The sequence below is a fragment of the Bufo bufo genome, chromosome 8, assembly GCF_905171765.1.
Source record: "Bufo bufo chromosome 8, aBufBuf1.1, whole genome shotgun sequence".
NCBI classification, from domain to species: Eukaryota; Metazoa; Chordata; class Amphibia; order Anura; family Bufonidae; genus Bufo; species Bufo bufo.
The window spans coordinates 180,666,291-180,690,688 of record NC_053396.1 but is presented as its reverse complement, the minus strand read 5'-3'; the positions used below and the strand labels follow the sequence as shown (position 1 = coordinate 180,690,688).

Here is a 24,398-nt window from a genome sequence, read left to right as displayed (position 1 = left end):
TAAAACCACTGAACGATTCATCAGCTCCAGAATAAGGCCTCATGCACACAAACGTATGTATTTTGCGGTCTGCAAAAAACAGATCCGCAAAAAATATGGATGACGTGTGCATTCTGTTCCCGTACGTCCGTATTTCCGTTCCGTAAAAAATAAAAAAATAGAACATGTCCTATTATTTTTAGCATTACGGACAAGGAATACGGAATGTATTCCTTGTCCGTAATGCTAAAAATAATAGGACATGTTCTATTTTTTTATTTTTTACGGAACGGAAATACGGACGTACGGGAACAGAATGCACACGAAGTAACTTCCGTTTTTTTTGCGGACCCGTTGAAATTAATGGTTCCGTATATGGTCAGCCAAAAAAAAGAAACGGACACGGAAAGAAAATATGTTCGTGTGCATGAGCCCTTATGGAAGTAAAGGATTGGTTTGACCCGGTAGGAACGTGTCGCCTGCATATCCAGGGGTGTATGTCATTTCGATGTTTCCGGATCCTGTTCCTCCAGGAAGATGCTGACATCAGAGGGGCTAATGGTCCTGATCTTATGTATACACACCAGAATTATCTAATTATATTCATTTATATAGCGCTTACATATTCCACAGCGCTGTACAGAGATAGGTTTTGGAGTATCCTACAATCTGTATGGTTTTTGGAGTATCCAGAGGAAACCCACCCAAACATGGGGAGAACATGCAAACTCCATGCAGATGTTTTTTTGGTTGAATTTGAACCCAGGACCCCTGACCACTGAGCCACCATCCTTGGAACTACATTTAGGGGGTTTAAAGGGGTTCTCTTAAATTTTGATATAGATGTCCTATCCTCAGGATAGTGGAGATATTTTGGAAAAGCACGCCATATATAAGGTGCGGTGCAACCAAAAAGGGTTCTTCAACCCTATTCGTATATAATTTAAATTCAGTGCGCACGCAAATGTGAATCAAAATTATATCCTTTGGATAACTTCCATATTTTCATTAAAAAAAAATCCATTTTAGCATATGTTACTGCTGCAGCAGCATTATGCATAAAGTAATCTTTAGTTTCTTCACGTACCACTGTTTTCCTTGAGTTTCCCCCTTAGTTACGGCTGTTTTAAATCCTACATTAGGAGGACCTTCTCAAGATGGCCCCTCTGCCAGTTCTGAGGCCAAAACTGCTGTCCCTCATTTCCCATACACACTTGCTGTAGCCAGCAGCTTCCTGCCAGCCAATCAGATTGGATTACTGAGAGACACGCCTCCTCACTCTGAAGCCTAATGCAGGCATGCAGTGTGAAGGACCGCCCCTCCGTCTTCCTGTCTTCCTAGCTGGAGACAGATGAGCCCTAGCAACGGTCTTTTAAGGGAGCAGTGGAAAGGGACAGAAGACATTAATGAAAGCTGTTATTATAAGGTAATTACAGATCGTTTGACAGACTGACTCAGGTATACATGCCTAGCTCTAATAAACTAGCAAATAAAAATGACAGTTACCCTATACATTTTTGGCAAGGTATTTGTACATAATTTCTATTGTCTCTGCGAAAAGAATGAAAAAAAAAAAAAGGGAGAACATTTATAATTCCAAGAATCGTTTCTCAACATGATGATGACGACATTTCGGTCATGGTGACCTTTTTCAAGTCTTATCAGTGGGTATACATGAAAATATTATTTTTGCTGAGACGATGGAAATTCTATACAAATACCTTGCCGCGAGTCGGATCCCCATTGGTCAGATAATGAGGGCCTATCCTGGGGATAGGTCATCAGTATAAAAACCCCTTCAACCCCCAGCAGTGGTAGCAGTGGTCTCCAGCCTGTGGCTTTCCAGCTGTTCTCATACTACCACTCCCAGCGTGTTGTAAGAGAGAGCCACAGGATGGAGACCACTTATGTAACTACTATATCTTCTGTTATGTCTGGGTGTTTTTACCCTTTTTTAGGCGTCCTTTTCAAAACGCAGACTCCCTGGAGTCCTGGATCACAGATGCAAAAGCTGACCATAGATCTAGATGGTTGTCGGCCTACTGCTCGTTCGGCCAACATCTGTTCCTTTTGGACCACCCCATACACACACGTTCACTCACAGTGGGGAGAAATCTGCTGCCATTATTTCTGCTGGCCGTCACCTGGAGTGAAATCCAGCTGCACAGTCATTCACTCACCCTACATCTTCCTTTGGGGGGGGGGGGTAGTCAGTAGCCCACCATACACTAGATGATTGGCCGATCTCTCTGAAAACGTCGGGCTCGGCCAACGCTAAGGCAGCTTAAAGGGGTTGTCCGGTTTTCTGATACTGGATAGGTCATAGATATCCGATCGGCTGAGGTCCAGCTCGCGACACCCCCACTGATCTGCCGTTTAGAGGCCACAGCGCTTGTGCTTCTTCAGTGGTTACCTGCAAGCCGAGGACTTTGTAGCCATAGGGAAGTGCTTGTCCCATTCACTTGAACTCCTTTAAGGACAGTCTAGTGTCCCATATTAGATTTCGATGCTGATGATCCATCAGCCCTCTATGGGGCTGAGCGCGATACCAAGCACAGCCTCTATACAACGTACGGCGCTGTGAGAAGGCCGCGGCCATCACAGGACCCCCACCGATCAGCTGTTTGAGAAGGCACCGGCGTTCCTGTGAGCACTGCGGCCGCCTCTCTGCTCACCAAGCACAGCGCCCTCCATTATATAGTGGTTGTGCTTGGTATTGCAGCTCAGCTCCATTCACTTCTATGGGACTGAGCTGCGCCTAGGGCCATGTGACCGATGAACGTGTCATCACTGACCTAGGAAAAGCTGCAAGAAGGCCGCTGCGCAACTGTGAGCGCTGGTGCCTTCTCAAACAGATGAATGGTGGGAGTCCCAGGTGTCGGACCCCCACCGATCAGGTATCTAGAGTATAGGTCATCGGTATCTAAATCTCGGAAAGCCCCTTTAACACAACGGTGTCCCGATGGAGTTTTTCAAGAGACAACCCTGGGGACTTTTGTCAGGCAGTCACCATTACAAGGTGCCCCCCCCCCCAAACATAATTGCAGCACCAAAGGGGTTAACCGGTAGCTCTTCTGAGTGACAGATGCACTGGCATTACCCATGAGACCTTCATGAAAAATGCATGGTGCAGCAACCATAAACCACGGCCGACGTGCATGGCGGGGGGAGAGATTTCTGCATTCCGATTACAGGTGACCTGCAGAGAAAGGTGCGGTGTCCACGTATTGGGTCCCAGTCAGAAGTGTATTTTGGTGGTTCTGACCCTCTCTAGACATTGATCCCCTGTGTCAGGAGTGGGGCTCGGTCCACCGGGCACCATGACTTATGTCCTGTCTTGAGTTGCGCTTGGCTGGCACAGGCGCGGTGATAAATGAGGCCGGACGCTGCCTCTGTGATGAAGGCCTTCCTCCTGGTGAGGATGTGTGCGCAGATTGTGGGACTATGGATCTGTGCTCTGCTTGTACTTTACACTGATTTTACGCCTTTCTTCCTGCAGGTACAGAAATCCCTTTGTTGCCTTATCCGTACTTCCATACCTTGGATCCAAGTTTGGGAATAATTACACTGAGGACTACACGTGGATGGGGGCTTGAGACTGCTTCCGAAAGAATGAAAGAATCCCCATGTGAGTACAGCGTCCTATCCTAAAATATATATCACACGTCCATGAAAACCGGAGTATGAAATTTCCTTAAAGGGGCATCCATCAGCAGATTTGTACCTATGACACTGGCTGACCTGTTACATGTGCGCTTGGCAGCTGAAGGCATCGGTGTTGGTCCCGTGTTCATCTGTGTCCGCATTGCTGAGAAAAATGAAGTTTTAATATATGCAAATGAGCCTCTAGGAGCAACGGGGGCGTTACCATTACACCTAGAGGCTCTGCTCTCTCTGCAACTGCCGCGCCCTCTGCACTTTGACACGGTCTGGCGGTGTAAACCTGACCACAGCTGTCCCTTACTTCTCCTAAAGTCAATCAAAGCGGCAAGGCAGCGTGTCAGTTGCAGAGACCGCTTGGTGTAACTGCAACGCCCCCGTTGCTTAACAGATGCCCTTTAAGGAGGAACCGTCTCCTCTCCTGACATGTCTGCTTTTATAAATACCCTGAAACAGCGATTCTGCAACATCTCTTATAACGGTTATGCATCCTCTACTCTTCCTCCTAGAAATTTATGAAGAAAATTGACTGCTGTGTGTTACTATTCCCCTTTGTCCACGGGGTGTGTCCCTACACAGTCTGTTACTGGCAGTGCTGATTGGACAGTGGGAGACTCTGCAGGGGCACACCCCCAACTGATAACACCCATTTTGTTAATTTATTCATACATTTCTTATAGTAGTAACGGCATAAAGTAGAGAGAGGAGATGCTTTTAAGTAGTCATTTTACGGCGAATGTAAGTATATACTGAAACAGACATGTCAGAAGAGGTGACAGGCCCCCTTTAAGGCACTGTAGTTTTAGAGCACTTACACTGCCCAGTAGGGTTGAGCCTGCTGATTTAAAATGATACCTGATTACCTGAATATTGGTTGCAGCGTTAAAAAAAATAAAAATAAAAAAAATAAAAATAAAAAAAAATATAAAAATGAGGAGTTCAGTGCACCAAGGGGCGGAGCCTAGTCACTTGGTGCACCTTGTCTCCTTTGCTTTCCAGTGCTGGCCACGCGCCCCTAGGAGACTGAAGCCCTCATTTACATAGTGAAAGTCTTTTATCTCGGGAATGCATTCAAGGCAGGTATCATTATTTTTAATCTGCACAATCAACCCTACCAGGCAGTGTGTCTGGGCTGGTAGGGTTGATCCTGCTGATAGGTGCACTTCAACTGTATTTCTGTGGCAATGGATTTTTTTTTTTTTCTCCCGGAAACTTAAATCGGGTATAAAATACAGAGTCCGTGGATTCTGTCAGGGATTGTGTGGAATCGGTGTCTGAATCCTAAGCATAACTTTTAGTACGTGGCAGTCACGTCCTCGCTTTATGTACAGAAACCATCAAGTGAAGCCGCCGTGTGATTTCTGTTGGTGCCATGAATGATGGCGTGCGCCAGACAAATGGAAGCAGCGTATTGATCACTGATGAGATGGTCCTTGTTAAGTGAGGAAGGGGTTGTACAAGGAGATTGATTCAAGGACTGCGCCCCAATCACTAATAACTTGTATCCCCTATCTACGGGATAAGTAAGAAACATATGATCGCTGGGGGTCTGACTCCCACTTTGCGGTTCTCAAAAAAACTAACACCTTCCGTGTGCAATTTGCATTTTTGTCACTCCCGTTACTAGAAATGACTATTGGAAAGGACATGCAGATGCCAAAGGTTTTTTTTTTAGGACACAGATGCAAAATACGGTCATGTGCACGAGACCTTAAAGGGCTTCTGTCACCCCACTAAAGTAAATTTATTTTTTTTGGGCTAGTTAAATTACTTATATTGCGATATATGAAAATATAATGGTCTGTCTTACTTTGGTTCAGCAGTTTCTTCTAAAAACGAAGTTTTATAATATGTAAATTAGGTCTCTACCCTACTTGCTGGTAGCAGCTGCAGAAAACCGCCCCCTCGTCGTGTTGATTGACAGGGCCAGCCGGGATCTCCTCCTCCGGCCAGCCCTGTCGGCATTTCAAAAATCGCGCGCCTGTGTTGATTCGGCGCAGGCGCTCTGAGATGAGGAGGCTCGCCTCCTCAGAACTCCCTCAGTGCGCCTGCGCCGATGACATCACCGAAATAGAAGACGTCATCTGCGCACATTTGCCTAGGGCCGCGATTTACACATTTGCCTAGGGGCGCGATTTTTGAAATGCCGACAGGGCTGGCCGGAGGAGGAGATCCCGGCTGGCCCTGTCAATCAACACGACGAGGGGGCGGATTTCTGCAGCTGCTACCAGCAAGTAGACGCCCTACTTGCTGGTAGAGACCTAATTTACATATTATAAAACTTCGTTTTTAGAAGAAACTGCTGAATCAAAGTAAGTAAGACCATTATATTTTCATATATCGCAATATAAGTAATTTAACTAGCCCAAAAAAAAAAAAAGACTTTAGTGGGGTGACAGAAGCCCTTTAAAGCCTGATTTCACACAAGCGTATTTTAGTGCAAGAAATCCGCTCCGTGTGTCAGAGGTATTTCCCATCCTGAATGCTGCTCCTATGACATGGACCCATGGTATTATAATGCTGTGTGTCTCTGCCCGACCTCGACTCTAATGAATTGTACTCGCATATCGCCGTCAGTACAAATCATTACAGTTGAGGTCGGGCAGGAACACACAACATTATAAATCTTTGTAATGCCATGGATCCATGTCATAGGAACAGGATTCAGGAGGGGGGGGAATACCTCTGGCACACGGAACCGATTTCTCACACTAAATACGCTCATGTGGCCTAAAGGTGGAGCCCAGTGAAAGATAATCTTTATATAAATACATATGAGAAGAGCACGTTGGTGAACCACCCGTTCTCCAGACTGAAAAGTCAGTAACGTTCTGTAGGACCCTTTCATTCTTATAATCAATGGTGGTCTAAGGTGTCAGATGCCACCAATGGGATATTAAACAAAAAAAAATAAATGTATTTGTGGACAGCACTTCTAAGGATACAGCATAAGTGGGTGTGCCCCTCTGAGGGGCATGGCCCAACTTTCTCCTTCACTGTAAAGTCCAACAAACAAAGGGAGAGGCAACACCCCAGTATGAGGCAGATCAGTGATCTATTTCATCCGCGTGCAACGTTTCGACAGAGAAAACTTAAAGCGGTTGTCCGAGTTATGAAAAAAAATATAGCACTGTAAATCTGATGGGCAGAAATATATAACTAAGCTAAGCAGGTTTTAGGCAAAAAAATATCTTTCCTCATTTCCCTCGTTCTCTTCTGGCCCTTTATTTACCTGCAATAAAAACAACCTCTGCCCCTCCCCCTGCACTGCAAAGGGAGTGAATACAAGTCCTGCCCCGAGTGACATGTCTGCCTACTGGGAGACTCAGCAGCATGTTGTATGTGTAGGACTACAAGTTCCAGCTGTACAATGACACTGCTGATACACACAGGATCTTCCCCCTACTTGTTCTTGCGCAATGCTCTGAAGAACTTCTGTCACCTCCTGTGCCCAGCATTTGTCTCCTTACTGCCTGCTGCTACTCAGTAAACCCTTCAGCCCCGTTTGTGCAGCTGAAGGGGTTAATGTTTTTCCTCAAGAATCCAGGGAGAGAGCAATAAGCAGCAGTCGCAGTGCAGGGGGGCGTGGCCAACACAGTGACCTCTGGTGTACAGACACAGATCTTCTCTCTCAGGCTTGTGCAGGAAACCTCATCGGAGCAGGAAGAGAAGCTGACATCACAGGTCATGTGACCCTCAGTGAAATCCGAGAAAGGAGCAACTGGAGATAAAGTAAGTGAATTGTAAAGTCCTTACATTTGCCTAGTTAGAAACATATAAAGAACAAAAAAAAAAACTCAGACAACCCCTTTAAAGGCTTTGCAGGTAAAATGGATTACATACGGAAAAAATATCACTGTCTGCATCGTTGTTTGCTGTAACAATGGGATATTGTCGCTCATATCTTTCGATTTGATTTCCCTTTTAAAGTGTCCCTTTTAATTTCATTCCATCGCCAGGTAGAGATGCTAGGTGGTTCAGGGCCCTTGGCGACCGTACTGTCATAGGATGAATGCACAATGGTCACCAGGCGCAGTACGGTTGACGCGGGAGCTGTACAGCCTGGTATCCGCAAGCATCTGATGGCAGATTGTCGGGAGAATGGAATCGGAGGGACACTTTAAAGGGGTTCTCTGAGACCGGGAACACGTGGTTTGGGGATAGTGCCAAAGTTGAAAAGAGGGAAAACAAAAAATCTGTGTAAGCCGCTAGAAGTTTTGGCCATTGAGTCGATAGGACGCAAGATGGCGGTGGTGATGTGGTTCACCCATGTCAACGCTTTTGGTACTCTTCCTGGACAGTGGCGTTGAACAGTAAAGGAACCCGTTTAGCTCAAGCACAGAAAGCAGCGACGTGGGCGGAACTTACGTATATATACGTCACATCAACTATAGCTTGGGGGCTGTTACAAAATAATTTACACATCGGCCAACCCATTACATTGTGAGATGTCCTTGAGGGGTCCCTGACATGTTACCCCCATGAGAGCCAGCATTTAATAAGCCTTGGACAGTGCCGCAGAACCCGGCAGGATCTCAGCATGTTCACACCGGGCATGCTCCTGGCACATATGCCAAATGGGTCCATAGATCCCTGTTGGTCTGATAACTGCAAAAGAGCGTCCATTTGGCACCTGCCATGCAGCCTGGTGTCTCTTCTATACAATTGGCCACTATTTGACAAGCCAATTTTTTTTCTTTTTTTTTTTAACCCTATGCATACCACTGATCCTCACTGAGGCGAATGTATGTTTAATGCAATGTGAAATGATACGCACAGACGTGAAGTTTCTTTGCTGAGCATTTAATTCCCGATCTTCCAATAGGTCTTCTAGCTTTTCGATGGTTGCCCGTTGGCTAATTCGGACATTACATTAATTCCGTAAGCCATATACTGTGTGCACATTTCCTAGATTTCGTTGGCATTACAAACCAATTGAGCGTCGTCGCGTTATGGGTGATTACAGAACTTCGACCTGTTTAATTGCTGCTTTTTCTCATTGAGAAGCAAATGTGCGTCACCGGAGGAGACTGAGGTCTCATTGTGTAAGAAATCTCGATAGACACGGGAGAGCGCGTTCCTTTTGTTAAATCTCTTCTGTCTCTTTTTTTATATTTTTTACATTTTTGTTTTCTCCCCGCTGACAAGCCGGTTTCCATAAGAGGGAAAGGAAAATAGTCAGTTTTATTTCTTTTGGTGAAGGCGGTGTACACAAAGCCGTATTCTGTTTGGACTGCGCTCGGCTTTAGATGGTTTATGTAATCTACAGTTTGGATTAAAGGATTGTTAGTGAGATTGGGTAGCTGCTTGGAGGAGCGAGTATAAAACAGTTAGTGGAGGAGATTTTATATTCAGCTCCTAGAGGAGAAGACATCGGACACTTTCTCCACCTCTATAGGGGTCTGTTGTGCGGAGTGTAACCCCCCCCCCCCCCCCCCCAGGCCTCAACCTGTGTCCAATATGTCAGCCATATCCTCTCTTCTACATAGGTGGATGCCAGCAGATTAATTTTTACATTTTGCATTCATTTGAACACCCCCCCCCCCCCCCCTGCCCCCCTCCCCCCTTGACTCCAGCGGCAGTGACGTTTTGTATGCATGAACCAAGATGGCCCTCGCCAACAACCAGCCTTTCACCAGAGAACCCCCGGGGACATTTCAGACTAAATTCCATTGGCAATAATGGAGTTCAACAATAAACTAATGGGTGAAAAATCCCCCTGGGAAGGAGGCGCGCAGGATCCTCATTACTAAGTCAGCGGAGCCTGCAGATTTTTTTGAAAATGTTTTTTTGCAAATGTTGGAGGAAAGGGGGATGTGCATGCTGGCGGTCCTTTAGTATGGCCAGGTCTACTGTAAACTGGTTCCAGAGGTCTCCAGAAAGTCCACTCTCCCAAACAGAGTGGGCAGGGGCGGACTGGGAGCTTAAAGTGATCCTGGAAAAAATCCTAAAAGTGGCCCCATTTTGTAGTAGGGTCCAAATTGATGGAAGGCAGGACCATCAATACCATTTTGTGGCAATTTTTATACTACTCGCTCCAGCATTGAAAAATTGGTATGAATATGGACGTGCTTAGCCTGTTGAGCTGGTTTAAAGGGGTTGTCTGGCCTAGAAGCCAACAACCCCAATTCACCTAACCTGTACCCCATTCCCTCACACCTGTTCCCTACCAGTCCGCTTCTGGTCCCAGCAGACACAGGACCAAGCCACTTTCTGACCAGAAGAGGGTGGCAATGGTGCAGCGGCAGGGCCGCAGGCAGATGAGTCTGATTATTTTTTTTTTTTTTTTTTATGTTCTGGGACACCGTTCTGGACATTAAGGGTAACTCTGAAATAGCTGAGGAAGGCCAGGGTTAGGCCAGGACTAAAGTGGCTTCTTGGTCTGACGTCAGAGGCCAGGGTTAGGCCAGGACTAAAGTGGCTTCTTGGTCCGAGGTCAGAGGCTGGTCACACGCACCACTTAATAGATGTGAATGGAAAAAGAGGATGTATGTCTGCGTCCTTCCCCATCACCTCTATTACAATTTGTTGGAAATTGCACCAGTCATCAAAATACAGCTTATTTTCTTCTCTGTTAACAAAGCTCCTTCTTCAGGAAACAAGTCTTTGGCTTGCAAAAAAAATTTAAAATAAAATTATATATATTTCTCCACGCAGGCTGCAACTTTTTTGCATTTTTTTCTCTGTTTGCTGAAGACTACAGTCATTTCCACTGCAAGAAAAGGGTTTGTCAAACAGTCAATTATTTGACACCGATCCACTTCCTTCCCCCACAAATCCCTCACAATGAAGCTTTGTCTTGACGTTCCCGACGCTGGGCTTTCCAAGAAGGGCCTCAAATAACATGGATAGGTATGAAAGGACTGGGACGTTTTTATGACCAGCACCAGTTTCCCCCGTCCTTTTCCAGTGAATATCACGGTGACAGGGTATCATATGCTACATTAATAGCCCTTTGTCCCCTAATCCCCGTCTCTCTCTTTCAAGACAGTATTTCAAAGCGCTTGTTTTTATTGCACAGAGGCGCACAGCGCTCCCTCCCTCCGGCAGCTGCGCATGAACTGACTTCTACAGTAAACTGCTCTGTGTCTGTACACTGCAGACTGTCTAGAAAGCTTCTCGCTGGGTGGCGGGCACCTATCATTGTGATTATGGTCATATCCTCATGGGGAGACCTCAAGTGGATTTACTCCAGGGGCTCCCATGGCGCAGAGTGGAGATTGCCATCAAATCTGGACACTGCTTACTTATAGCTTTGCAAAAATCTGATTACTAAGGCAGGCTGGGATGGAGAGTGGCAGGTTGTGGCAGTAGCACAACTGCTTTTCCTCGTCTGCCAGGACAGTGCCAGTCCGGTTTGGAACTCATTAAAGGGGTTGTGACACGAACAGGATAGGTGATAAATGTGTGATTGCTTGGGGGTCCAACCTCTAGGGCAGCTGTCGATCACAGCTTCGAGCACCCCAGAGTCATGCGTGACCACCACTCTGTTCAATTCTGTGGGACTGCCAGAGGTAGCCTAGCACTGTACTCCAATCAGTGGGGGTCCCATAGGTTGGACCCCCCCAGCATTTTTACATTGATCACCTATCCCATAGGTAGGGAGTCATCCTAGCCCAGACAGACCCACTCATTTTGGTGCATGCGTAGCTAGTTTTCCACATCATTGGTGGCCTTCAGGTCTTGGGTCTGAATCCAATACATGGCTTAAAGGGGTTATCCCATAACTAATGTAAAAAATGAAAATCAGACATCATACAGTACATACCAACCTCTTTGTAACAAAGCTAGAACCAGCCTTGTACCTTGCATGGATCCAGAGATCTCACCATTCATTGCTCTGCTAGATTTATATCAAGCTGACAGCTCAAGGGGGAGTGTCTTTTCTGCTGCAGCTCAGGGGGCGTGTCCATGCTCTCCCTATCACAGCTCAGGGGGCGTGTCCATGCTCTCCCTATCACAGCTCAGGGGGCGTGTCTCAGCTCTCCCTATCACAGCTCAGGAGGCAGTTGAAGGATGAAACTGAGCATGTGCAGCCTTCTCAGTGAGCCGGACAAAGAAAAAAGAAAAAACAAACAGCAGGTGGCACTGTACAGATGCATTTTATTGCATACCTCAGTGGCTATACTACATTTTTAATTACATGCAATTACAAACGTATTCAGATCCAGGTGCTGGTTTGAAAACTGTAGAATATTTTTCGTGGGACAACCCCTTTAGGAGATGCAGACCGTGTCTTCATGTACAGTCCCGATAGCGTCATCTCCTTTCTGCATAATGGGCTATGAAAACATGGAGTCTGTTTAGGAGCAGACGCAGCCTTCAGCAGAGAGCTCTGCTCCCTGGCCCATGTGTGTAGACCGGTAGCATTCCTGACTACACATGACCACACTATGGAGGCCTTGTTCTCCCTGCATTCAGCAGGATGTACGTTGGGGTGTGTGAGTCAGTCTGCACCTCCACCCTTTCAATGCTGGCTGTTTCCAAGGCGGGCGGCTGACGTACCCAGGGTGCACAAAGCCGACGTGGTGACTTACTGCCAAAACCAGGGATCATCTCCTGACACGAGAGCTCTCGTAGACTGCAGTAGACATGGGGAGCTTTGTAAATCTCTTATGTCTGTCTCCTCCTAGCCGGACGGACATCTCCAGGGCAGATATGCCTTTCAGATGTCGGGTGAAAATCTAACGGTTGGTGGTTAAATATATATATATTTTTTTTTTTTAGCAACAGAATGACTTGATGGTTTACTTTTCTAGTGAATATTTCAGTTTTTTTTGCAAGCATTTGACCTGTTGAATGTGACTCGGGGCAGATGTAGATACCCCAGCCGGGGTGCTACCATACGGCGGACTGATCCCAGCCACAACACACCGCAGAATTCCTGTCTCAGCTCTTCCATACCGTGGAGTCAGTCTTCGCTCGCTCCTCGGCCGTCAGACAAGAATACCACAAGCGGCGCTCTTTCCACCTGCACGGAAATGAACCTGCGGAATGTATCTGTGGCTCCAAGAATATTTAAGGTATTTTGAGTGTTTTTATTAAATCTCTGCCTTTAGGGACATGTTGCAAAACTCCGTGCCTCGAGAGTCATCGGCGTTGCTTACGAATAAAAGATCTTGTAAAGAATGTGGCATTTATATAGGTAGATGGGCAACGGGCTGATCCTCCAGAACCTGTCGGTAGCCTTAGGCGGAGCAGTTCGTTGGCCGATCCAACCGGGATCGGTAGTGATTAGTATTAGAAACTGATAGTCATAGACAGGGGTGCGCCACCAGAGAGGCCAGGTGAGGTGATCGCCTCAGGCAGCAGGAAGGCGAGGTGAACTAAAGTGTGTATGTAGGCTGCGGCAACGTAGCAAAGGACCGAATACTGCGATATTAAAAAGTCAGAATACATGGGGACTGGAGTGGGGGGGGGGGGGGTGAACATCAGCGTTTGAGTAATTTTAAAGTGAAGCTGCAATTTTTGAAGGAAAAGGCAAAAATGCTGCATCAAACGATGCATCAAATTGTGGCAAAAATTCACCCTTTGTCGAACGTCATTGCAGAAATTGCTGCATGCTGACGATCGATGTCTACAGGTGGCCTTGATCTTTGTGCCATGGAATAGGCAAAAGTTTCCAAAAGCAGATTTTTACAAGAGACCCGCTTTCTAAAGGCTCATTCCCCTCAGTATTTGTGCAGAAATTACACAATGTTCATCTTTTTCTCCCTGGTGGTTTTGTAGTCTGTACTTTTATAATCATTTCGCCCTTGCGGTAATAGAAATCCACTCTCCATGCCCTGATTTCCCAGTGAGCCTGTGGTGAGCTTGTGTTTATACTCTGCAGCCAATCCCAGGAGGCACAGCTGCAAGGGAAGGGGGGCGGAGCAGCAGCCTGGACCAATGTTGAGACACTAGGCGTGTCTCAGACTACTTTAGACTCCCTGTAATCACTGTAGCTGAACTGTAGTCACAGATCACAGCTCTGCCCTAATGGAGCTGAGGAAAATACGTAGCAGCTAATCAACCCCTGTAGTTACTGACACTTTATTTTTTGAGGTGCTAATTGGACTGACTTTTTTGAAGGGGTTTCGAAGATTAACCCATTCAAGCGAATAGGTTGAACTGCAGTACCAGACACGTCCAGTGGACAGAAGTGGCGCTGTCCTTTGTTAGACTTGATTCACATCTGCGTTAAACAGATCCATAAGGCTGTGCCAGCCGGGGACAGCCTGCCAGATCCATCACAACTGGGCGCTGCCATGCAAATGGGGATCGGCGGAGATCCGGACAAAACCTGGCAAATATTCAGAGGAGCGGTCAGACAAATACCACTGTTAGTTATTTTTATGGCTGCCATTAAAGTTTCCGCTGTGGTGGTCCTCCAACTTTTTTAAGGTCTTTATATGGCAAATGAGAAACATTATATAGTGGAACTTGTCATGTCCTCATATAAATGCATAGCTAGGCATAATTACCATTCTGATCTCTGGGAAAGCTGGGTATTTACCCCTGTGGGAGGGACCACATTGGGGATTTAAATGTTCCCCCTTTTAGTTCCCTGAGCTGTCGTTTCTTTTCTAGGGTTAAAGGGGTTGTCTCACTTCAGCAAATGACATTTATCATGTAGAGATGGCGAATGCAAGGCACTTACTCATTTATTCTCCATATTGCCTCCTTCGAGGGTTGGATCCATTTTTCCATCACATTACACACTGCTCGTTTCTAGGGGTTACGACCACCCTGCAGTCCAACGGCTGTTGTCCTGCTTGCACACTTTTTAGGAAAAAGTGTCGGCCTCTCTGATGGCCGGGGCCGCAGAAGTGCGCATAGGCTGGTGCTTTTTTTTTCTATAGTGTGCAAGCACGACCACCACTGATGGATTTGCAGGGTGGTCGTAACCATAGAAACAAGTCATGTATAATGTGAAGGGGAAAATGAATCCAGACACCAAAGGAGGCAATATGGGCAATCACAATACCTTAGTAAGTGCCTTGTAGTAACTTTTTCTACATAATAAATGTCACTTTCTGAAGTGAGACCACCCCTTTAAGGATCTCCTGTAGCCTTGGCGGTGGCGGCAGGTGAGCCATATTTAGCGAGGTGACCTTGGGACAGGAAGTGGCTGGCTCGCAGGTGCTGGGAGGAGTCGGGAGCGCTATGTGTGTGTGTATTTTTCTAACCTTCCTCTCACCTCCTACGGGTGACTGTTTACACTCCGAGCACCCGGATAGAAAAGCTGATATTTTGGTGTGCGCCGCCCCGCACCCGCACACAAGTTCAGCTGGTTTTTCCTCTTCTTTCCTCCCTGTGTTTAGTGTGTAATCAGAAACTTGCAATCCATGGATGGCGTTAACCCTTTCTGTACCTGTAGTTTTAGGGTTACCTTGAAGCTATGGGGGGAGATTAACCCCTTCAGCGCCACTTACTACTTGCCGCACTCTAAGTGAATTGTGGCATAGCCGGGACCTGCACTGTCACGCTGATTTTAATGCCGCCATACCAGTCAGTCCTGTGCCACTCAAGGGTTAACCACCCCAAAGACATGAAATTAATCCGTGCGTTCTGGCAGGTTTAACCCTTCTCGTTCTGATAGTTCAACAATTAGGAGTTTCACCATTGTTTACCATATAGGAGTACTTGATCCCCATTCTGTCAACCAGATCTAAAATTGTATTTGGCACCTTTTCCTGTATCTGTTTCTGGGAAAGTAGAGTAGATAATAATAATAATAATACGGTCAACCTTAAAGGGGTATTCCGGTTAGAACAAGTTAATCCCTATCCACAGCATAGGGGGATAACTATCAGATCGATGGGGGTCCTATCGCAGGAACGGGACCCTGTACCCTGTGGAGTTCCCTTAAATAGACGGAACTGAGTGCTGTACTCTGCTTTTCCATAGAATTGAACGGAGTGGCGGTGCACTTTTCCAACCATCCAATCCACAGGGTACGGGGCCCCTGTTTTTGTGATCAGCGGTTGGAACCCCGATCTAATAGTTATCACCTATGCTGTGGATACCCCTTTAGGGCTACATAACCGAGCCATCCGTTTTCAACCTGCCAACAACTGCCCAGCTCTCCCTACACAGATTGTCGGGGAGAGAATTGAATTTTTTCGCCCGATCCTTTTGTTCTTCCAGGAGATATTCCACCGCCAGAAGTTCTGCAGCAGCTTTCTCCTCTTTCCCCGTTAAAAACACAAACAAGCCCGGCCAAACTGAATGTATATGGGGGAGTCAGGATAGATGGGGGTCGTCCGAGCGAGTTTTCTATTAATGTATGGGCACATTTACAGTTCCCATGTGGGGTGCCACCCAGCTTTCCCAGGTTCTGAATAGCGGGTCTACCTAGTCACAATAAGAGGCTGGAGAAGGGAATGTCATCTTGTTAGGAGCCAATAAAATCTTATTTGACTATTAGGGCTCATGCCGTGCCGTTTTTTGCGGTCCGCAAATTGCGGATCCGCAAAAAACAGATGCCGTCCGTGTGCCTTCCGCAATTTGCGGAACGGAACAGGAAGCCCATTATAGAAATGCCTATTCTTGTCCGCAGAACAGACAAGAATAGGACATGCCTCATAATTTTTGTGGGGCCGCGGAACGGAGCAACGGATGCGGACAGCACATAGTGCTGTCCGCATCTTTTGCGTCCCCATTGAAATGAATGGTTCCGTATACGGAATCCTAATACGGACCGTATACAGAACGCAAAAAACGTTTGTGTGCAGGAGCCCTTAGTCTTAGGGTCTGTATTATATTCATCCGTATTTTTTGCGGATCCGTGCGGCCATTTAGCAAATGATAGCACGTGTCCTCTTGTAGTCTGTATTGCGGGTGAGCATAGTTCTTTATATTGATGGGAGTGAGAAAAATGCAGAATGCACATGGAAGATAATCAGATTTTGTTGGTCCACGTTTTGCGGACCAAAATACGGACACTGCCGTGTGCATTTTTTTTAAGCATGAAGATGCCCATAGGATTTTTCTAGTCTTAAAGGGATATTCCAGCCATTAACGTTCATGGGACGGATAATAAATATTAGAGTGGTGAGAGTCCGACCAGTGGGACCACCGCTGTTAGGAGTGTCCTAAGCCACCCACTCCATTGGAGGTAGACATCTTCCCTGCATGTGAATTCAGCCGGAGAATGACTTTTCAGCTGGAACAATTGACTGGTTGCCATGCAACCAGATGCCTAGCAACCAGTCTGTCCCAAATTACTCATATCCTTACTTCATGTCCATATTGCAAATTGCAGAGAAGGGGTTAAAAAAATAGTTTTTTCTCTTTTAATCAGATATTTTAGGTGAAGAACCCTTATTTTTACATTGGGCCCCAGTCTCCTGTCATTATGGGGAGATGTTTACGACATGTGCTTTTCTCTGAACGCATTAGCGGTGGTGTTCTAGTGTTACAGCGCTGCATTTCCTCCCGTTATACAGTATCGGATGGCTTAACCCATCGTGTGCTTGATAAGTGGTCAGTGACTGATCTTTGTGCGGGGGTATATGGGTAGGACAGGCATGAAATTCTTGCAGGTGGACTGGTGCATTGTACAGGTGGGGTTAAATGTCAGCGTTTCGCCAAGCCTCATTTTCCGTACTGCGGCCAGCTGTAAAATAATAAAGGACGCAGCTCTAGGTGCCAGCAGGATATTTGAAGAGGACCTTTCACGTTTCGGTTTACTTAAGAAATACTTTCCTAACGAGAACTAGGCAGAGTTTCCAATGTATGTTGTTGGCCAAGGGAGCGCCACATGTATTTTACAGCTTGTGGCCGCGATTAAAGGGTTAATTGATCTGTACTGAACCTGCGTTTATATATAAGGAAGGGTAGGGGAGCTAGCGCGTTTCAATGAAATGACAGTATGGTGCCCTGCTTCTTCATTGTGGATTCTGATGGATTTTGCGCTTTTACTTCCTAAAGCCAAAAAAAAGGGGTCCCAGCTATTCCCCGCTATCACCTTCTCCACCTTGAGGTTATGTTCACATTTGATAGATGGGCGCCCGATTTTCCGCCACGGAATTACGAGCAGAAAAATCTGCACGTTACAGGAAAAGCAAAGCGGGTGACGTCTTACAAAAACTCATCCACGTGCTATAGAAGAAAATCGTCGGCGGAAACTGACCCGTGGTGCGGATTTTACATCCTCCAGCATTTTAAGTGTATGCTGTGGATTTCACATTTTGAAGCGCACAGGCTGAAATCCGTGTCAGATCTGCGTCAAATCCGCAGGTAACACGTGAAGACGTCGTTGTGGATTGGATTTGGGTTCTGCAGCGGATTCTGCTAAATTGTGGCAAGATGAGGAGAAAATCAGTCATCTGTTCCCTTGGGGCTCATTTTGAGTATAGTATTTATGTCCAGATGCTCTGAGTGTAGATGCATATGCCCAAACAGGAGGCACCCCCTAAAAAGGCTATGTACACCTTTTGGAGTCCATTTTTTTTTTTTTTTTTATGATTTGCATTTAACTTATTTTTGGCTAGAAATCATATTTTCAATTGGCCTTTATTAAAAGTATTGAGCAGTTAGTCACAAAGGGTTAACTGCTTGTCCAGCTGTGAGACTTGTACTTTCACTTTAACCCTTCTCTCTAAACTACTCAGAGGTCATAAACACTTATTTAAAGGGGTTGTCTCCTCATCATGGAAAATGGGGGCATGTCGCTAGGATAGGCCCCCATTGTCCATGAGACAACCCCTTTAAGCCAGATTCTTATCAGTAAAATAAGGATTGAGCTTTAATGAGCGTTTGTAATGTGAGAGAGCAGAGATAAGGAGCCTGTTAGCCCCCCGATGACGGAAAAGACAAAGTCTAGTAGAGCATGTCAGCTCTGTACAGAAAAAAGGATTCCACATTGTTAATAAAGACCAATTGAGAAAATCACACTTAATCTCCCTCACTGTATAATGAAACTGTGCAACTCTCCAATATGCTGTGTGTCCTAGTTCTCTAAAGGGGTTGTCTAAGAGATTTTAACTGATGACGTATCCTCTGGATAGGTCGTCAGTATCTGATCGGTGGGGGTCCAACACTCGGGATGCCTGCCGATCAGCTGTTTGAGAAGGCACCAGTGCTCGCAGTAGATCTGCAGCCTTTTTTCGCAGCTTTCCCTAGGCCAGCGACATCCCGTTCGTCGGTCACATGGCCTAGGCGCAGCTCAGCACCATTGAAGTGAATGGGGGTGAGCTGCAATACCAAGTACAGCCACTATACAATGTACGACACTGTGCTTGGTAAAGTGTAAGAAGGCCCCGATGCTCACAGGAGCGCCGCAGCTGTTCAGCGGTGGTCCCGGTGTCAGACCACCACCGATCAGATACTGATGACCTATTTAGAGGATAGGTCATCGGTTAAATAATTTCAGAAAACCCCTTTAATATTCTTTAAAGTATAACCTTGCTGTCAATGAAAACTGTTTTACGCATTGGGTTTTTCTAGTATCTGGTCCCTTTTTAAGTAGGCAAGGAAAGAATCATGCTCACCTGTTCTGGTCCAGCGCCCCAGCTCTATTCAGCGTTATTCTGGTCCCCACCTTGGTATATGTGCCACTTGGGGACACGTCACTGAGGCCAGTCATTGGCTGCAGAAGCACATACACCACCCAGAGGCTGGAAGATCACCGGAAGGAGCCAGGATGCCAGCCTGGCGGGAAGCAGGTGAGCATGATTCTTTCCTTAGGTACCACACACTAGAGGGCTTCCTTAAAATGGACTACATCCTCTGAACAGGTCATCAGAATCTGGTCCACACCCGGGACCCCCGCTGATTAGCCCTTTGAGAAAGCCCCGGAGGTCCTGTGAGCGTGGCGGCTTTCTCAAAGCTTACTTTAGGCCAGTGACATCACGGACTTCGGTCACGCGGCCTAGACGCAGCATAGCCCCACTCAAGTGAATGGTAATGAGTTGCGATACCAAGCACAGCCGCTATACAATGATTGGCGCTGTGCTTGCCCTAGTGCTCACAGGACCGCCACAGCCTCTTTATTCTGCTGATCGTCAGGTATCCTGACGAACCTGTCCTGAGGATAGTTCATCGGTAGAGATACATCCAAAGCCGCTTTGCTAAAAATTTGTTCTAATACTGTACGGAGATTCGTCTCTGTACAGTATTAGAATGTATGAGCGCTAATGAGCCAAGGTAAGTTATTTACAAAGTAAGTTATTCATTAATTGATTATTACAGTGAAAAACCACTTCAAAACTTGGCTTCAGTTCTGAGTGGCACATTTCACGGTAATAATCAATTGCCAAAGTTATTCAACGGAGGCAGTACATTCTGATGCTGTACGGAGAAGGATCTCCGTACAGCAGTATAACAAGTTTTTTAGCCATGTGACTTCGGATGTAGCGTCGGAAGTCGTTTCGCTCATCTCTAGTCATCAGTATTAAATACTCGGAAATCCCCTTTAATAAAATCTAAAACTCCTCTAGTCCTGGCAATGTGTGGGATTTTTAAAAATAAAATCTTTTTGCTTTTTATATTTGAAGATTCTGAGTGCAGAGTATAATGGAGCCATTAATATTGTGCCTGGTGGCAGGTGGTGAAGGGCTCCATGAAGCGGGCACGCTGCCCAAGCCCTTATCCGAAATATATAAAATATTAGACACATTTTTGGGTTGTGTTTAATTACAAGCCTCACTTTACTTACTCAATGGCCTCTGTCCTGTTGCATTAGCATCTGCTGCTTCCCATATTCGAGGAAGCCATAACCCACTGAGACCATTTATCACTGCGTGATAGAGCTCTTAGAACAGGCAGAGGTTTCAGCGATCGATCCCTCGTCTCTTCCCTGCTGGGACCGGCTACTCAGTCTGTGAATTCCCCCTGAAGCCATCACTTAGCTCGGTGCGTACTGACAGCACGTGTGACCCCCCCATCTAGTCCACATATACATGGATGAAGATGATCTCTGAAGGTCGTCGTATTATCATAGCACACTACTTAATGAGTAGATTAACGGAGAATTAGGGGCATCTGTGGGATGCTATATCAAAGCTGAAGGTTAGAGCTATTCGCCCCAGTGTATGGCCGCACAACAAGTACGTCAGCTCCTCTTACAAGAGAGCTTGATGTTGACTGCAAATACTGCGTGCCAAAGAATATGTCCACCTTTCTAAAGGGGTTCTCCAGGTGTTTAAAGGGGTTATCCAACATCATACAACAGACCCCCATGTGCCGGGCACCTCAAAGGGAAAATACTTATCCTGGATGTTTTCTTCCGTGTACAGGGAGAAGCGGCGGTGCAGGGACCAGGAGCGGAGCAGGGTAAGTATATTCCCTCTGAGGTGCCCGGCACATGGGGCTGGCTGTTGTATGATGTTGGATAACCCCTTTAATATTGATGACTTGTCCTCAAGATAGGTCATCAATATCTAATCAGTGGGGTTGTTAACATCTGGCACCCCCACTAATCAGCAAGTTGAAGAGAGATTGGGCATTGCGGGTGCTTGCCAGGCCAGTGACGGCGCATTCATCAGTCCCATGGCTTAGGCAAAGCTTAGTCCCGTTCAGCTTAGTGGAGCTGAGCTTCAATACCAAGGACAGCCCCAGGTCTTGGTAAGCTGCCAGTAAGCCATGACCCTCACTGGAGTTTTTCAACACCTTCAAGCAGCATACTGGTGGGGGTGCCGGATGTCGAACCCCAACGGCGAGATACTGATGACCGGTATACAGGATTAGGGTCCATTCAGATGTGCGGATCCGCAAAACACTGATACCGGCCATGTGTGTTCTGCATTTTGCGGACCTCACATGGCCGGCCCTATGATAGACATGCTTTAGACATGCTTTATCTTCTTTGCGGGGCTGCAGAATGGAACTATGGATGCAGACATCTTTTGTGGCCCCATTGAAATTAATTGGTCCGCACCTGTTCTGCAAAATTTCAGAACAGATGCGGAGCCAGAATTACGGACGTGTGAATGGACCCCAAGTCATCAATAGTAAACACCTGGAAAACCTTTTGAACCCTTTTTTTGTTGCTCCAATGCACATACCAATAAAAATGAAGCTTCTTTGCAAGTAAGTAGCTATGATTAAAAAAAAAAAATCTAAAAACTGTTTTGTGTTTACAACTCCTATGCAGACCTGTGTGTCTCCATGGTTACAGACTACAAACAATCCCTTTGTGTAGTCTGATGTTGCAGTCACTCTCAACAGTTTTCTACTTCTTTCTAACCTACATTCTTTAGGGAAAAAGTGGAAGAAGTGTGACCGCGGGATTAGACACAAGGAGGAAGACTTATCAAGACCAGCGCGTGCTACGTTGGTCTTGATATTCTTTGTGACGCCGGAGGATGTACTTAATTTAGGACAATGTGCAGCTACGACGTCAGCTCGTAGCTGTTGTTGATTTCAGTCAATTACGCCAAATGATGAATTTTCCTGTGGCTGGTGGCCACATGACGGCTCTTTTTCAAAAAGTGGCAAGGGCAGAGTAGAAATGCTACGTGCTACTAGATTTAGGCTCAGTGGCATTTTAAAAAGTTGCAAAACAGCAGCTTTTCGGCTTTTTTACGCCTGAAAACGGGCGTAAGGAGAAAATAAATGGCCCCCATAGTCTGTTGCCAGATAGACTCAGGAGCGGCTAGAGATTTTCTTTTAGCATGGGCATGCTCAACCTGCTGCCCTCCAGCTGTTGTAAAACTACAACTCCCACAATGCCCTGCTGTAGGCTGTTCGGGCATGCTGGGAGTTGTAGTTTTGCAACAGCTGGAGGGCCGCAGGTTGAGCATGCCTCTTTTAGAATATCATATGGTTCTGAGCAATGAGTGTAAAGGTGAGCATAGCTTTTAATTAATAAGTATTTTTTCTGTGATCCTGAAGGTCCGTTGGGTAGCTGCTTATTGAGGCCAAATTGTTATAAAACTAGAGAAGCTTCTCGTCGTCGTGCCCTCGATGTCTGTAGTGCACGTTTCCTTTTAGCATGTGAAGCATTGCACTATAGATACTCTGTCTGCTCTGTTAAAGTCTTGCTCAGAAATTGAATTAAGATGAAAATGTAGATGGGAAACCACAGTATGAACTGGTCAGCGAGAACGTGTGGACCACGCTGGAGCTGAGCGATGGTGTACTTAGAAAATGCGACATTCCTTCCGGAGGATCGGGTCACCGCGGCGTCATTGTTTAGTCATGTAACCGTAAGATCTGCCGGTTCCCACTCCCTGTCCTCTTGACCTCCCCAAGAGGCCGTGCCGCATTCACTTCCTGCAGAAGAATGAGACGATTGTGTTTCCCACTTTCCAATTGAGTGTTGCTGCTTAAGTCATTTGTCGCCCACTCATTGCTGAGTAATTATTCTGATCGAATGGAGATGAAATGATTAGGATTGTTACTTCTCCTCTCGAAGAATAGAGTTCTGCTGATCCTGTTGAATTTAATAATAGCCTGCCTTAAAGGGGCGGACTGGGAACCTAAAGTGGCCCTGGGAAAAAATAAATAAAAAAATGGGGGGGCAACACAAGTAGGTGGGGGTCAGCAATACTATAGCGCAAAATATCATCTGATCAAAACTATATACCACAGTGCAGCATAATATATTGCCCAAAAAGCTGGCCCTCTGCGGTGGCCATCAATAGCTGCCATCTTCTGTCCTTCTCCAGTTGTCTATGAGAGGTGAGATGTGGCCACAGCAGTTGTATTCAGGAGGACATGTGCGGTCGCCGGTCGGGTACATGAGAACCTGATTCTCACAGCGTTAATTACTGCTAAGAGCTCATTATGTAACTGGTCAGCGGCAGAGAGCAGGGCTTGGGGCGGCCTCCTGGGCATCGGCCCACCGGGGCATTTCCCTGTAAGGTCTGTGGCCAGCCCGTCCCTGCTGTCTTAAGAGCAGGTGACCTCCCTTTAGAATTGAAGCGCTTTCCACACGTTGCAGCACCATCGTACTGTAGAAATGGGTAGAAATCATCTACATTGCAATCCTCTGTACTGGTCTTGCATTACAGTCTGTATTATAGTCCAGAGCTGAAATCTCCCAGCATTCCTTGCAGGCTCAGAGTCATGCATTGAGCTGGTTAGGCTCGTTTTTGTTCTGCAACAGATGGAGTAAAACCCGGAACAATTTTTCAGTCTTTCGATGACTAATTGTTGATCCTTTTTGTGCATTCATATGAGTAATTTTTTGAAAACATTTATAATTGCTTTAGTGTAAATTGACCTTAGGGTGATTTTAGAATCCCTTTTTTATTTTTATTTTTTTTACAGCCGCATGAAATTCTAAAACTGTACGCACTGTTTTTTTTTCTTCCCCTATTGTAGTGCCGTTTTTTTGGAGGTACCGCTGTGCAGAGAAAAAAAAACTGTAAACGGGGCGCAGCAGAGTCAGAGCTGCGACCACTTCATTTACAGGATCTATAGCGGTTTGGACCCCGCCGCCAGTCATAAAGTAATGGTACATCTTAGCGACAGTATAGCAAAGGGTTGTGCTATTACCACGACTTAGCTCCTAGCCACAGGATAGTCGCAAAGGGTATGGTCAGCTGGGGTCTGACCGATGTGGCCCCCGTTGGTTATAAGAACCCGGGCCATGTTCCCCCATTTGTTTGAAGCGGCAGGTACACCTTCGTGTCCGCCACTCCATTCAGCTCGATGGGACAGCCGGACATAGCGGCGTGTGAGTGCTAGGCTACCTCCTGTAATGTTAAATGGAGCTGCAATGCGCATACATGGCAATCGCTTTATCCAAATTGGTAAATATCGGCCCTCGTTCTTATAATCGTTGAGGGCCCCGTCAATCAGACAATGTGAAGTTGTAATGGGGCAAC

The 24,398-nt window shown here is 46.3% G+C and overlaps 1 protein-coding gene across 4 annotated transcripts in view; it reads left to right on the top strand.

Annotated features, from left to right (window-relative positions):
- The window catches only part of SIPA1L3 (signal induced proliferation associated 1 like 3), a 128,207-nt gene that overhangs the window by 29,997 nt on the left and 73,812 nt on the right, over positions 1–24,398 (top strand). For all 4 annotated transcript variants that reach the window (XM_040406136.1, XM_040406132.1, XM_040406133.1 and 1 more), the window contains exon 2: positions 3,479–3,607. The gene's annotated coding sequence lies outside the window, so the exon portion shown is untranslated. The remainder of the gene's footprint in view (positions 1–3,478; positions 3,608–24,398) is intronic.